Raw genomic sequence first — 14555 nt, 5'->3', positions numbered from 1 at the left:
CAGGCTGTGGAGTTAATAGACCTACCTGGCCACCTTAACCCCTTCCTGTCCTGTGTGGGGTGGACACCCCATCACAGCCTGACAAATACATTGCAATCATCGAATACTTTGCTCTTAATGTAGCCAGCACAAAGGGCTTTCCAAACTCATGCATGAATGTTAGAATTTTTGCCACGGGAACAAACAAGCAGAGGAACAGGAGAGTACTGCTTAGAATGTTCAATGCCTCCCCATCTGTCCGCCCCCAATCTGTGCAGGCTCTCTGGTAAGGCAGAACGCATCTGGGCTCAGCCAGCATTTCCTTCCCCCTCAGTTTGGCCCCAGCCATTCTGGTCAGTATGTAGCAAACTGCCAATACGCTGAATGCATAGCGCATCGCCTTCACCCACTCCTGTCTGGGTGCTAACAGGACGGTCCTGCTAAATGATCAGGGTGGAGGGGGTTAAGAGCCGTTAAATAAATGACCGTAGCGCATCACCACACCACGTGCCGCCAGCCTGGATGTTTGGGGATCACCTGGACCCTCCTCAGCCCAATGATAGTGAGAAGTCAGAGGGGAGATCCTCTGTGGTAGCTGGGATGAGGGAAGGGAGGAGAGTGCAGGGGGTGAAGCGATGGGGTGGAGACAATCAGTTCAGAATGAATCTGAATTAATTAAACCTCATGGGTATGTTCTGGGGCTAAATGAGGGGATATGCAGTATTCCTGCATAGCCTGTTCAGGGTTTCTATTTCTTACTCCCTTTTGAGGATGCATAGTCTAAGTAGCCGTTTCCCCCTATGACTTAAATTGTTTATCACAGAATCACTATTCTTCACCCCTTCACCAGGTTAAATGTGTTCAGTAGCTTGCATCTACTCAGTGGGAACAGAAATCTGATATGTGTTTTCTTTGGCTTGGTTTTGCAGGGAGAGATCAGCTTGCTAGAGAAATGAAACCAAGAGCAGCTAGAGAGAATACATATCCACTGCACGGTTAGATACACTGTGGATCAGTTAAAAGATAGGAAACAAAGGGTAGGAATAAATGATCAGTTTTCAGAACGGAGAGAGGTACATAGTGGTGTCCCCCAAGGATCTGTACTGGGACAGGTCCTATTCAACATATTCATAAATGATCTGGAAAAAGGGGTAAACAGTGAGGTGGCAAAATTTGCAGATGATACAAAACTACTCCGGATAGTTAAGTCCAAAGCAGACTGCGAAGAGTTACAAAGGGATCTCACCGAACTGGGTGACTGGGCAACAAAATGGCAGATGAAATTCAATGTTGATAAATGCATATTCGAAAACATAATCCCAACTATACAGATAAAATGATGGGGTCTAAATTAGCTGTTACCACTCCAGAAAGAGATCTTGGAGTCATTGTGAATAGTTCTCTGAAAACAGCCACTCAATGTGCAGCGGCAGTCAAAAAAGCTAAGAGAATGTTGGGAATCATAAAGAAATGGATAGATAATAAGACAGAGAATATCTTGTTGCCTCTATATAAATCCATGGTACGCCCACATCTTGAATACTGCATGCAGATATGGTTGCCACATCTCAAAAAAGATATAATGGAATTGGAAAAAGTTCAGAAAAGGGCAACAAAAATGATGAGGGGTATGGAACAGCTTCCATATGAGGAAAGATTTAAAAGACTGGGACTTTTCAGCTTGGAAAAGAGACGACTAAGGGGGATATGATAGAGGTCTGTAAAACCATGACTGGTGTGGAGAAAGTAAATAAGGAAGTGTTATTTACTCCTTCTCATAACACAAGAACTACGGGTCACCATATGAAATTAATAGGCAGTACGTTTAAAACAAACAAAAGGAAGTATTTCTTCACACAGTGCACAGTCAACCTGTGGAACTCCTTGCCAGAGGATGTTGTGAAGGCCAAGATTATAACAGGGTTCAAAAAAGAACGAGATAAATTCATGGAGGATAGGTCCATCAATGGCTATTAGCCAGGATGGGCAGGGATGGTGTCCCTAGCCTTAGTTTTGCCAGAACCTGGGAATGGGCAACAAGGGACGGATCACTTGATCATAGGCAGCGAATCCGTGGGTGCTCCAGGGCCCGAGCACTCCCGGAAAAAAAAATGGTCGGTGTTGAGCACCCACGAGCACCCCCCCATCAGTGTCTCCTCCTTCCCCCAGCAGCCCCGCCAATCAGCACCTCCCCCTCTCTCCCAGTGCTTCCCACCTGCTGCGATCAGCTGTTCCGCAGCATGCAGGAGGCGCTGGGGGGGAGGAAGAGGAGCGAGGGCAGGGCACATTTGGGAAACAGGGTGGGAAGAGGCGGGGCAGGGGCACAGCAGGCGGGAGGCATTGTGGGGGGGGGGCTGGAGCACCCGCCGGCACATTAGAAACTTGGCGCCTTTGCACTTGATGATTACCTGTTCTGTTCATTCTCTCTGAAGCACCTGGCACTGGCCACTGTCAGCAGACAGGATACTGGGCTAGATGGACCTTTGGTTTGACCCAGTGTGGGCATTTCATATTCTTATGTTATGTTCTTATGTTCGTATTGCTGCTAATGAGTTACCTGTACCTCATTAATAGGCTAACAGTTTCTTTTTCTCTCTTACAAAACAGGCTTGCTATAAACAAACTTATGGGATTGTCTTATTTTGGTGTGAAGATGGTCTGGGTTGTTTTTTTTTCCAGAGGGGGAGAATGGAAGATAGTTTAAATCCATAGGCCTCCTTTTTTGATTCTGCAACCATTGAGAGTTGAGAAAAGCACTGAGACGTTATTTCAAGCCATTCATTCTACTTCATTTAGGATTACAAACGTGACAGGTGCAATTGCACAAAGTTATATTATTAAAGCTATATTTAATAAACAGCAGACAGTGCACTGGATGCAATCGCCATGTGAGGAAGGGGTGGGTGGAGCGGTGGAGAAGCAAACGACATGGAAAAAAGATGGCCTTCTGGGGATTTTTTGCCCTACACCTTAGGCTGTTCGAAGTTTCACAACATACTGAGAGGTCAAATAAATAGATTGTAACAAACTATGATGAATATTGCTAGGTGAGTTTTTCATAGGAGACCTTCCAATGAGCATTGAATGAGCTCTGTTACAGTTGCATATTCTGAATAGACCCATGGTTTACATATAATCAACCAAACACTTTCAAAATTAAGCCAACAGTCCAGGGATGGTGTGCAGAATAAGATGTCCATTGTTTCACAGCTGGATGCGTCCTCAAGAAGGCACACATTTAATAAAGGAAATCTCTTTTAAAGGCAAGCAATTTCCTATTAATAGTTGGCCTGCAGGGGAAGAGAGGGAGCACATGGGGGCTTGTTCAGGCAGGAGTGAAAAGTTGGCAGCATGTGTAGTTGTTGGGAGCGAGAGACCCTGGAGCTTTTGGAGAATTTCTGAGGTTAGGGGAGACTTCCCACATCCTGCCGTGACTTCCCTCTGCACCATTCCCCAGCCTGTCCCCTTCTGCCATGCCGTCTCTTCTCCTCTTTCCTTTCCCCAGCCAGTGCCCTTGCCCCTCTCCAAATGTGTCGAAATCCTTGCCCCAGCATGCACCTGTCTCCATTCTGTTCCTCATGCACTCCTCAGAGAGTCACTGGTGCAGCCAGCTGTGACACCTTTCCCTCCTGTTACCTCCCCTTCCTTATGCAGTGCTAGTCTCATATCACATTGCTCCCTCAACAGACCACTTGTGCACTTCTCCCACAACCATCGCCATGCTTTCTCCTACATGGCCTACAGGGAATGCCCTTCCTGGACTGAGCCACAAGGCCACTCCCCTCAGTTCTGGCCATTATTGCCGAGTTGCCCGCTTGTAATCAGCCAACTCGTTTGAGAGGCTGTCAGGGATAGTTATTTAACTCAGATCATCATCAAGACCTAAGTCTAACTAGTTCAGTAAACTAGTCCAGTGGCTTAATTACCTTTGCTCTGCCATCACCAAAAGATGACGATTCCTATTTTTCCTGAACAGACTGAACCCAGACCTCAGGGACGGTGACTGTACTCTGCATCAGTAGGCTGGAAACTGGCCTTGAAGCTATGAGGGAACAGGAGATTGTGGGAAGCAGAAGGCCGACTGAAGGAGGAATGATAAATAAATCACCACCACGACACACAAATATAGCCACTTAATGAAGCACACGACAGAGATGTCTAAGATGGAGAAGTTGCCTGATCCCATGACAGAGGAGAGGATTATTTTGTTTCTTAATCACCACTATCTACTAATTTCACAACTTCATGAGCACACATCCACTTCTTGTTCTCAAAACAGTTCCTTGAGGTGGATCTGCTCACCATGGCCAATGTTTGCTGCTCCCGGTGACTTTAATTGCAAATTACTGAGTGGATGGGGATTACTTCTATCAGCAGCATTCCAGATACCATCATGAAAGAGAGCCAGTGTCCTCCTTGGTTTTGTTTAGGTGTCTTTTATTTACATGTCATTACATGACTATAAATCTAAATTGATACAATTGCATATAGAGAGGGATGGAGGAAGGTGTAAGTTACAGCAGTTTATATTCCCTTATCATCAAATTCAAAGGGGAATCTAAGTCTCTGTCTGTCCATTATAACTGGCCAAGACTAGTCTCTGCTCTCAGTATTGGCATCGTTATCAAAACTTTTAGTTTTTACCTTTTATAGACATTTTGACATACAGTAAAATTAATAGCCATATAAGGCCAACTCCAGTGTAGCTCATCACTGGTGAAACACATGTCGTTATCCTATGTCACAATTAGCAGTCGCTTAATTTGCACCCAGTGCTGCCAGTTCAGCTCACAAGCTCAGAAACACACCACCAAAGACAGGTTGGTTGCCTCAGATCAGAAGTGCTGCTCCAGCTGCCAAGAGCTTGCAAGCCAAAACCTGAACAAGCAATGGCAAGATACAAACGCAGCAGGAGCAAAAGCAGGAATTGTCGCTGGAGGCGACGAAGGGGAGGTCGTGGAGGAGGATACAGAAGGAGTAGAAGGAAGAAATATGGTAGAAGGAGGAGAGGTAAAGGCTTTAATAATAAAAATGTCTCATGTATAAATATATTTCATTTATATATTCATAAATTCACTACATTCTTGTAATATATAATTTATTTCTAAGACAAAGTAGAAAAAAATGACATTGCATTTCTTTAACAAGAACTGGACACATGAAGTAACAGCCAGTTATACTTATCTCTAGGTCGCAGAGGTCGATCGAGGAGGAGAAGCAGTAGGAGGAGGAGAAGGACAAGGAGGAGGAGGATGAGCTATTAAACTCCAGATGGCTTCCTGTTCTTCTGTACTCATAAATTTGAAAGTCATCGACCATTGTCTTCAACTTCTGCTCATCAAAATGGCATAAAAAAAAATCCTTCCATCAAAACCCTCGCAATGACCTCCCAAGATGCAAGCAGCCTGCTACAGTTTGAACACCACCACCTGTCAATACATTTGTGAAACTTCATTTCTGTGTTATCCAGTTATTGGATTATTGTTTTATGGACAGGTTTTGAAATATAGGGGTCAAAGGGATAGTCATGGGGAAAACGGCCTACTATCATTGATGAAGACATGGGCTAAGAGACGAAAAACAGACTAGAAATTAATGGCCAATTTTCATCATGGCAGGAGTAGTGTTTAATATGTTGATCTGGAAAAGATGAGTGAACAGTAGAGTGGGAAAATTTGCACATAACACTTTTTGGGGTTAGTCAAGAATGGAAGAGACTGAAGAGCTCCAGTGGCATGTGCAAATTTTTTTTAAGGCGGCCTAAGGGATGAGCTGGAAAACATAATTGTAAATCAATGAAATTCTCTCACCTGAAATACTGTGTTCAGCTATAGTCAACCTATCTCAACAACTATGAACTAGAAATAGAAGGCGGGTACAGAGACCTGTCTGAATAATGACTGGAAACAAAATTGGAGTGGGGTGAGGGTTGGAAAAGATAGGGGGTAAAATTTTCAAGTGCACCTAAATGTTAGGAAGTTCCCACTTCAAAAGTGACTTGACTTTAGCATATCTTTGGGCACCTAAATCCCTCTAAAAATCTGACCCTTAGGCTCCTATATCCCATTTCTTTCAGTGAAACCTAGGTTCCCAAATACCTAAGTCACATTTGAAAATGGGATGTAGGCTCCTAAGTCATTTGGGTGCTTTGGAAAATTTTACCAATGTTCTTGTATGTGTAAAGCATTTGCTTTTTAGAATTTAAAGTACATTGCCTTTTAAATTCATTGAATGTCAATTTCACTTTGTGTTAGAATAAAAACTAAATAGAAGTTCCCAGTCTGTCTTCCAATTCATAATTTTCTCTCACTTATTTGTCTTCTCTGTTAATTAAACAGCCTCATCCCAATCTTATCTCTTTTCATTCAGAAAAGTTTGGGACAGTTTAATTTACAGAGAAGACTAATCACTATGAACCTGATAAAAATACACCAGCCATGAGGTAATATTCTCTTCTTCTGGAATCTTGAAACAACTAATCCCACAAGATTCAGATGCTGTCGTGGCAGGGGCAGGCAGAGCGTTCCTCCTACCAGAAGTAATAGGAGAAACAGCAAGTGCTGCAATGAAACCACTGAAAATGAAGAAAGGTAAAAATCAAGCCATGTGTATTTTTTTACCCATTAAATATGAATTATTTTGGTGTGTAATATATACTCCTTCCTGTAAAAATATCAGCAATTAATCACTAGGAATGATTTGCCTAGCTCTAGTGATTGCTAATACTTAGCCCTTATATAAGGGACACACCTGTTAGTGCTGCTGTGAATAAAGCTGTGTGGCCCCTTTACATCTAGAATCCACCAACTATGTAATGCAAAGTTGACCATGAGACAGTCAAAATCACCCCATTGTGCCTCCTCCTATTCCAACTACAAAGATGAGTTCTCTGCCTGCCTCCACAGCCGTGGCAGCTTCTGCATCTTGTCATGTTCCCTTGAGTTTCAGTTTCAAAAATCCACAGGAGTGAACTAAGCCAACTTGTCTTCTCTGCTGGTACTGCTGAACTTGTGAAATGCGTTGCAGATGGTCTATTGATTTAAAGGGTCAGGCACTAGGAACATAATACAATGTACACACCGAATGGCTGTTACAAGGGTCCCTTTTGTTGCTGAAAAATTACTGTAGGTGGTCATGAAACTGAAATTTTATTAGGGATCCCTAATAACCCACAATTTATTTGTATACTAACTCACTAGGTAGCAGCCACACCTAGGATGGGCCTAATCAGGGTTGCTCTCACACTTAGCTTCTCATTCCTTTCTGCTCCTCTTCTTCCATACTGCTTTCTTGTCTCAGTTGCCCATGCTTTATTCTTCTGTTGCAGCCAGCTAATAAAATAACGATCAGTAAGGAGCATTCACACTGCAGGGTGAAGTATATAATTATACAGCAACACCACTGAACTGTTTAGGACAGGAATCAAATGACACTTTTTCAGTTGAAACTATGACAGGTTTATTGCAGGAAAGAATCTCAGCACACGGAGATGACGGGCTGACTATGTACAGTGAAGTTTCTTAATTAAAATGGGAATGAACGTAAATTGCTCAGAGTAAGCCCCTTAACACTATTTACTCATGGAGACACAAATATAGAGAATGCTCTCCTTTTGGCTCCTGCTTTTTTTCTACTAAAAATTTAAGCTTCTTGTCCCCACCTTCAAGGCCATTCACAGCTCTGCCCTTCCTCCCTAATTATGGCTGTCTTATAGTACACAGTCCCAAAGCCCTCCGATCTGCCAGTAATACCAGCCTCAACCACCACTGTATCCACTTCTCCCACAACAATCTTTGCTTTCCTTCCCCACTATTCTTCCAGTGGGAACACCTTCTATGAACTGATTTGCAAGGTCACTACCACCTTTGATGCTCTATTTGTTTCTTAGATGGCATGATGGGTAAGGGATAAGAGCTCAAATAGAACAGCATAGGACTTTTAGCTAATCCATCTTATTTCTAACACAAAATTGGACAAAATAGATGAGTCTGCAGTTCCTCAGCATAAATTCATAGAGGGTTATGCTTTTCTTTTATCTATATGTAATAAAGGTTGATCTCAGAGGAGAAAAGTTTAAATTCAGATATCTTCCTGTTCTCATATGGTCTTAAATTTATAGTCAGCATTCAAATCTATAATTTGTGCTCCATGAAGATTGAACAGCCAGTAAGAAACCAAACAACTGCCTCCCCCCCATCAAAACACAATGTAATGGCTTTTCCAAGTTTCCCAGAGCTTGCAACAATTGCACCTGTCAATAAACTTTGAAATATCATCTCTGTAACTATCTATCATATTGTGTCATGTAAATATTTAAGTTATCGGATAGCGTAGTTTGAAATACGCTTTGAAATTGTAACACTGAATGATGAAGCTAGTATTGGAACAGAGGCTGAAAAGTGTGGTCATGAGGTATGAGAGGCAAAATACCGTTATAGAATCCGAGACATACAGGGCTGGAAGGGATTTCAAGAAGCCCCCCACTACCATAGAAGCAAGACCGAGTAAATCTACACCGTCCCTGAGGGGTGTTTGTCTAACCTGTTCTTAAAAACCTTTCCCATAACCTCCTTAGGTAACTTGTTCCAGTAGTTTAACTATACTTATAATGAAAAAGTTTTTCCTAATATTCTAACCCAAATCTCCCTTGCTGCAAGATAAGATGATTGCTTCTTGTCCTACCTTCAGTGGACACAATGAACAATTAATCACCACCCTCTTTATAACAGCCCTTAACATATTTAATGATTGTTATGACCCCCCTCAGCCTTCTCTTCTTTAGGCTGGTCTTTCAACCAGTTGTGCACCCACCTTATACTAATTTCATTTAGAGCCATATTTCCCAAGTTTGCTTATCAGAATGCCATGTTGGACAGCATCAAAAGCCTTACTAACGTAGAGATAGCATATCTGTTGCTCCCCCCATCAACTGAGCCAAAGGAAGGAAATTAAATCATGCCAAACCAATCTGTTCTTGGTTGGTTTTTACTTATATTAGTATTAACCTCCAGGCCTGAACAAATTAATTGTTAAATAATTTGCTTAAGTATCTTTCTGGGATCAAAGTAGGAAGATCCAGGGAATTACAGACCAGTTAGCCCCCCCAAAACTTTCTGAAGATGGGCAAACATAATACCTTTCTCCAGTCCTCTGGTATCTCACCCATCCTCCAGGAGTTCTTGAAGAGAATTGCTAATTGTTCAGAAATTGCTTCAACAAGGTCCTTAAGTACTCTAGAGTGAATTTCATCAGGCCATGCGGACTTGAATACATCTAATTTATCTAAGGCTATGTCTACACTACAGCGTACGTTAGCAAAACTTATGTCACTCAGGGGTGTGACTATTCCATCCCCCTGAGCAACATAAGTTACATCAACAAAAGTGCTTGTGTGCACAGCGCTATGTCAGCAGGAGAATTTCTCCGGCCAACATAGCTTCTGCCGCTTGAGGAGGCGGTTTTTTTATGCCCACGGGAGAGCTCTCTCCCATCAGCATAGAGCGTCTTCACCAGACATGCTGCAGGAGTGCAGCTGTATTGGTACGGCTGCGCCACTGCAGAGCTGTACATGTAGACATGGCCAAAGTAGTCTTTAATCTGTTCTGTCCCTCTTCAGGCCCAGGAGCCTTCTCCCTTACTGTGAATAGTGTGTTAACCATCAGGTCACAATTAACTTTTTTAGTGAAGACTAAAGTAAAAAAAGGCATTAAAACTTCAGCCTTCTCTGTGATTCATCATGTTATGTATGGTTCAATGAATCAGAAACTGGCGAAGAGACAGAAAATAGTTTAGGGATAAGTCATCATTTTTTGTCATGGGGAAAGGTTTACAGTGGGCTGCTACCAGGTTCTGTGTCTTGGCTGGTGTTCTTTAATATGTATTAATGATCTGGAAAAGTGGTTGACCTACAATCATTCAAGAAAAAGACCTTTGTGTCATTGTGACCAGTTCAATGAAAAATTCTGCTCAACATGCCTCTGCAGTCAAAAAAGTAAACAAAATGTTAGGCTTCATAGGGAAAGACAAAAAATGCTGAAAATATTAAGACATTATTTAAGTAAAGGGCATTCACTCACCTTGAATACTGTGTTTAGTTCTGGTCACCTACTATGTCTCAGAAAAGATTTATCAGAAATCAAAGGGGTTCAGAGATGGGGAAGAAAATGAATAGAGGTGTGTGGAGAGACTTCTGAAAGACTGAACATTTGGGACTGTCTCCAGCGATCAGATGACAAGACTGGACTGTGATAAAATATACAAAACAATAGGTTGAATTCAGAAAATTTATCAGGCCCTTTCATTTACCCTCTCATAACACAAGAACAAGAGGACATTCAATAAAAGTGAAAGGAAGCACATTTAAAACTATCATACGAATTTTCCCCCCTACAATAAGCTTGTGGCACTCACTGCTCTGAGATATCATTGACATCAAGAGCTTTCCAAGATTCAGAAAAAGAGTGGTCATTTGTACTAAAAGATTGATGTCACAGACCTGGTCAAAATCCCCTTGTCAGACAGTCACCAGGCAGGCGTATTAGATCCAAGCAATAGACCCAGGCACTTCTAAGCTCTTCTTGGTCTGGGTAGTCTCCAGGCACTGTTTTTCTTTGGCCTCTAGGCTCAGTCCCTGAACATATACTCTCAGATTGGCACCCATCTTTGGAGGTGGGGTCCTGCAGTCCAGCTGCTCTAGCCCCCTGAGAGCAGTTCTGAACCCCTCAAGACTCCCCAGTAGTTTAAGTGCAGCTTCAAGTCTTGTGGGTACTCTGGATTATAGTTTAACACTCCAGAGACACATGATAGTTGAAGGAAGAACACACAGATTTTGCCAAAGGAGCTATAAACCAGTCACTCTTTACTTTTAGACAGCACACGAGATATACAGATCCATAAAAAATAAATGCACGTATGTGCCCAAGGTCCCCTCTTCTGGACTGCCCTTCTCCCTCTCAGGTTTCTTTTCCAGGCCATGGATTTTCCTCTCAGTCCTGCCATGGGCTGTTTCTACGCTATGGAGACTGGACCAGCATAGCTATGTTTATGCAGCTATGCCAGCATAATGTTGCAGTGTAGAGGCCACCTACACCGACAGAAGGGGTTTTTCCATTGGTGTAGGAACACCACCGCCTAGAACAAAGTTAGCTACATCAATGGAAGCATTCTTCTGCCAACATAGCTGCCTCTACACCGGGGATTAGGTCAGCATAGGTGTGGCTTTTTTCACACCCCTGATTGACGTTGCTATGTTGGCTTAACTTTTAAGTATAGACCAAGGCTAAGTTTCCTCACCAGGCTTAAGCATTTCTTGGGATTTGGTCAGTATACTTCCCGCACCCAAGGTCCCCTCTTCTGGACCACCCTTCTCCCTCTCAGGTTTCTTTTCTGGGCCATGGAGTTTCCTCTCAGTCCTGCCAAAAACTCCTATTTTGTTGTCCCCTGAACCCCTCAGTTTTTAAAGGCCAGTTCTAACACCTCTGTATGTTCTCTTGTCCAGCTGGGGAAATTCCACTGCTCCAATTCCCACTCCCTGCAAACAAGCTGGAGAAAACTGGTATTGCCTAGGTTACAGTTACCCCATTGTTCTGATAGGGCAGGCTATTCCATTGTTGATGATCCTTAACAACAGACTCATTCAGGACAGACACCCAGATGACGTTCCCATTCTCCTCCGTCCAAGAGGTAGGATGCAATATTGCAGTACAAGACAACCATGTGGTCATAAAACTCTCAGAGTTCATAAAATCAGACTGGAATTCAGAAGTTAATGAAGAGGATTTCCAACATCGTCACAATTAGAAAGGATATAAGCCTTCATGCTTCAAGACAAAGGTTAACCTGTGACTGGGAAGGTTGGAAAAAAGTTTAACTTTGGGCAGGTCACACCACAAGGTCCTGGTCCTGCTTCCACTGAAAACAGGAAAGCTCCCATTGATTTCAAGTATCAATTGCCTATTTTAAAGCGTTTCTTGCCTCTTTCTCTAAAAGAACTGATAATGGCCACTGTCAAAGACAGGATACTCAACTTATCAGGCATGACAATACTTCTGTTCCTATTGCAGATGACTGTTTACCCTCAATAAATAACAATATGCTGTCGGAAATGTGTTGGTGACACAGAGTAAATGCTGACGCTGTTATCCCTATATGGCATTTGAAGAAAATGTGCAATATTCAAAGTGCTTTTATGTAAGTGATGTAGTACATGAACAGAGATCCTGAACACATCTGATCATCGAGAATCCTAGGGCACTTCAGAAGAGATAGAAATATTACTCCTGCTGTTCCAATCTGTTCTGCCATAAAATCCCCCTGTGGTTTCATTGCATTTGGCATTTTGAAACACACCCTAGCCTAAATTTCCGGTACAGCTCAGGTTTAGTTCTCAGGATGGGCTGAAAATGAAAGGGGCTCTTCTTTGGGGCTAGTTCTATGAAGGGAACTCAGCCTTCTGAGACTTACCAATAGTTGAGATGGACAACCCAAACCATTCCTGTGAGCATCCATGGAACATTCATTATATGATGTCACAGTAAATCAACACATTGTGATGCAATGTATAAATTTAATCTTTGGCTCTGCCTGGAATCAGATTGTTTTCTTAAGATGACAATTGTTGTCCATGGACTGTGTTCAGAAAGTTCAGATGCTCACATACTACAGTGGGGGGTGACATATAGGATCATTTAGATGATGCGAGGAGTGGCACTGGACATTCTGTGGATAGCACTTATCCCTCTGCCGGGCCACCTCACGACACCACTATAGAAAAGTGCATTCCCAAGTGTCAAGTTTCCTCCCCCACTCTGAACTCTAGGGTACAGATGTGGGGACCTGCATGAAAACCTCCTAAGCTTACTTTTACCAGCTTAGGTTAAAACTTTCTCAAGGTATAAATTAATTTTATCCTTTGTCCTTGGAATATCCACTGCCACCACCAAACTCTAACTGAGTTTACTGGGAAACGTAGTTTGGACACGTCTTTCCCCCCAGAATCCTCCCAACCCTTGCACCCCACTTCCTGGGAAAGGTTTGGTAAAAATCCTCACCAATTTGCATAGGTGACCACAGACCCAAACCCTTGGATCTGAGAACAATGAAAAAGCATTCAGTTTTCTTACAAGAAGACTTTTAATAGAAATAGAAGTGAATAGAAGTAAAGGAATCACCCCTGTAAAATCAGGATGGTAGATACCTTACAGGGTAATTAGATTCAAAACATAGAGAATCCCTCTAGGCAAAACCTTAAGTTACAAAAAAGACACACAGACAGAAATAGTCATTCTATTCAGCACAATTCTTTTCTCAGCCATTTAAAGAAATCATAGTCTAACACATACCTAGCTAGATTACTTACTAAAAGTTCTAAGACTCCATTCCTGGTCTATCCCCGGCAAAAGCAGCATATAGACAGACACAGACCCTTTGTTTCTCTCCCTCCTCCCAGCTTTTGAAAGTATCTTGTCTCCTTATTGGTCATTTTGGTCAGGTGCCAGCGAGGTTACCTTTAGCTTCTTAACCCTTTACAGGTGAGAGGATTTTTCCTCTGGCCAGGAGGGATTTTAAAGGGGTTTACCCTTCCCTTTATATTTATGACACCAAGATTAATAGGAGCACGGGGGAAAAGATAACACAGGGTTGATACCAAAGTAGAGAGGAAATGCAAGTGACTCCACTACATGAAAGCATGATCATTTAGTCTTAGAGAACTACAGAGTGGGGTAATTCTCTTTTCTCTGCAATCCCCCAAAGAGGCCTTACAATTACATCATATTGTTTCAAGTTCCATTAATAATTTCAATGCTGTTTTATGGCACCATACAGACTTCTGTCCAAATCACTTCACAAACGTAATAAACCAATGTACACACCTATTAAAAGTGGCATGTGATGGGCATACAAGGAAAAAAACGGAGCTTTTAATTCCATATGGAGAGCACTAAAAACCCATTACTGCTTATCACTAGTGTGTGACATTGCATTGCCTGCCACATTTATCAGCCTTTTTAGATAAATGCCAGAGCTGCTAGTTCATCTCACAAGCCCAGGAAATCCCACCAAAGACAGGTTGCCTATCTCTACCAAGAGGTAAATGGTGGTAGTGCTCCAACTAGTGAGAGCTTGGAAGCCAAGCTGGAGATGCAGCTTGATGAAAGTCAAGATGGAGATGCAGCTGGAGCAGGAAGCAGTGCAGGAGATAAGTAGTGCTGGAAGGTATAAAGGAGGGAGAAGATGACAGCATAGGAGAAAGAAGATGCCCTTCCTTATTTTTCTGGCCCATATCCAGGCTGTTTTGAATGTCCAAAATAAAGTTTCAAAAGCTAAAAATAAAATAAATAATAAATAATAACAATCAGATCCTTACAAACTATGATGAATCACTTGGTCACTTTCTATATGCAGAAAACTTACAGGCACTGAATAAGTTCTGTTCAAGTTGCATACCCAGAATAGACCCATGGTTTAAATAAAACCATTCAAGCATTTTCAAAATTAAGCCTTCTACCCAAGGATAATGTACAGAATGAAGTCTCAATTGTTGCACAGCTGGATGCTTCCTCAAGAAGGCACGAATT

General features: G+C 42.3%; 1 long non-coding RNA gene across 1 annotated transcript in view; it reads right to left on the bottom strand.

Moving 5' to 3' along the window:
- Positions 1-7209: 7209 nt before the first annotated feature.
- The window catches only part of LOC141985744 (uncharacterized), an 81962-nt gene continuing 74616 nt past the window's right edge, over positions 7210-14555 (bottom strand). The window contains exon 3 of the long non-coding RNA XR_012639009.1: positions 7210-7310. This is a non-coding gene — a long non-coding RNA (uncharacterized LOC141985744). The remainder of the gene's footprint in view (positions 7311-14555) is intronic.

The sequence above is a fragment of the Natator depressus genome, chromosome 4, assembly GCF_965152275.1.
Source record: "Natator depressus isolate rNatDep1 chromosome 4, rNatDep2.hap1, whole genome shotgun sequence".
Taxonomy (NCBI): Eukaryota; Metazoa; Chordata; order Testudines; family Cheloniidae; genus Natator; species Natator depressus.
This window is presented reverse-complemented; position numbering and strand designations above follow the sequence as displayed.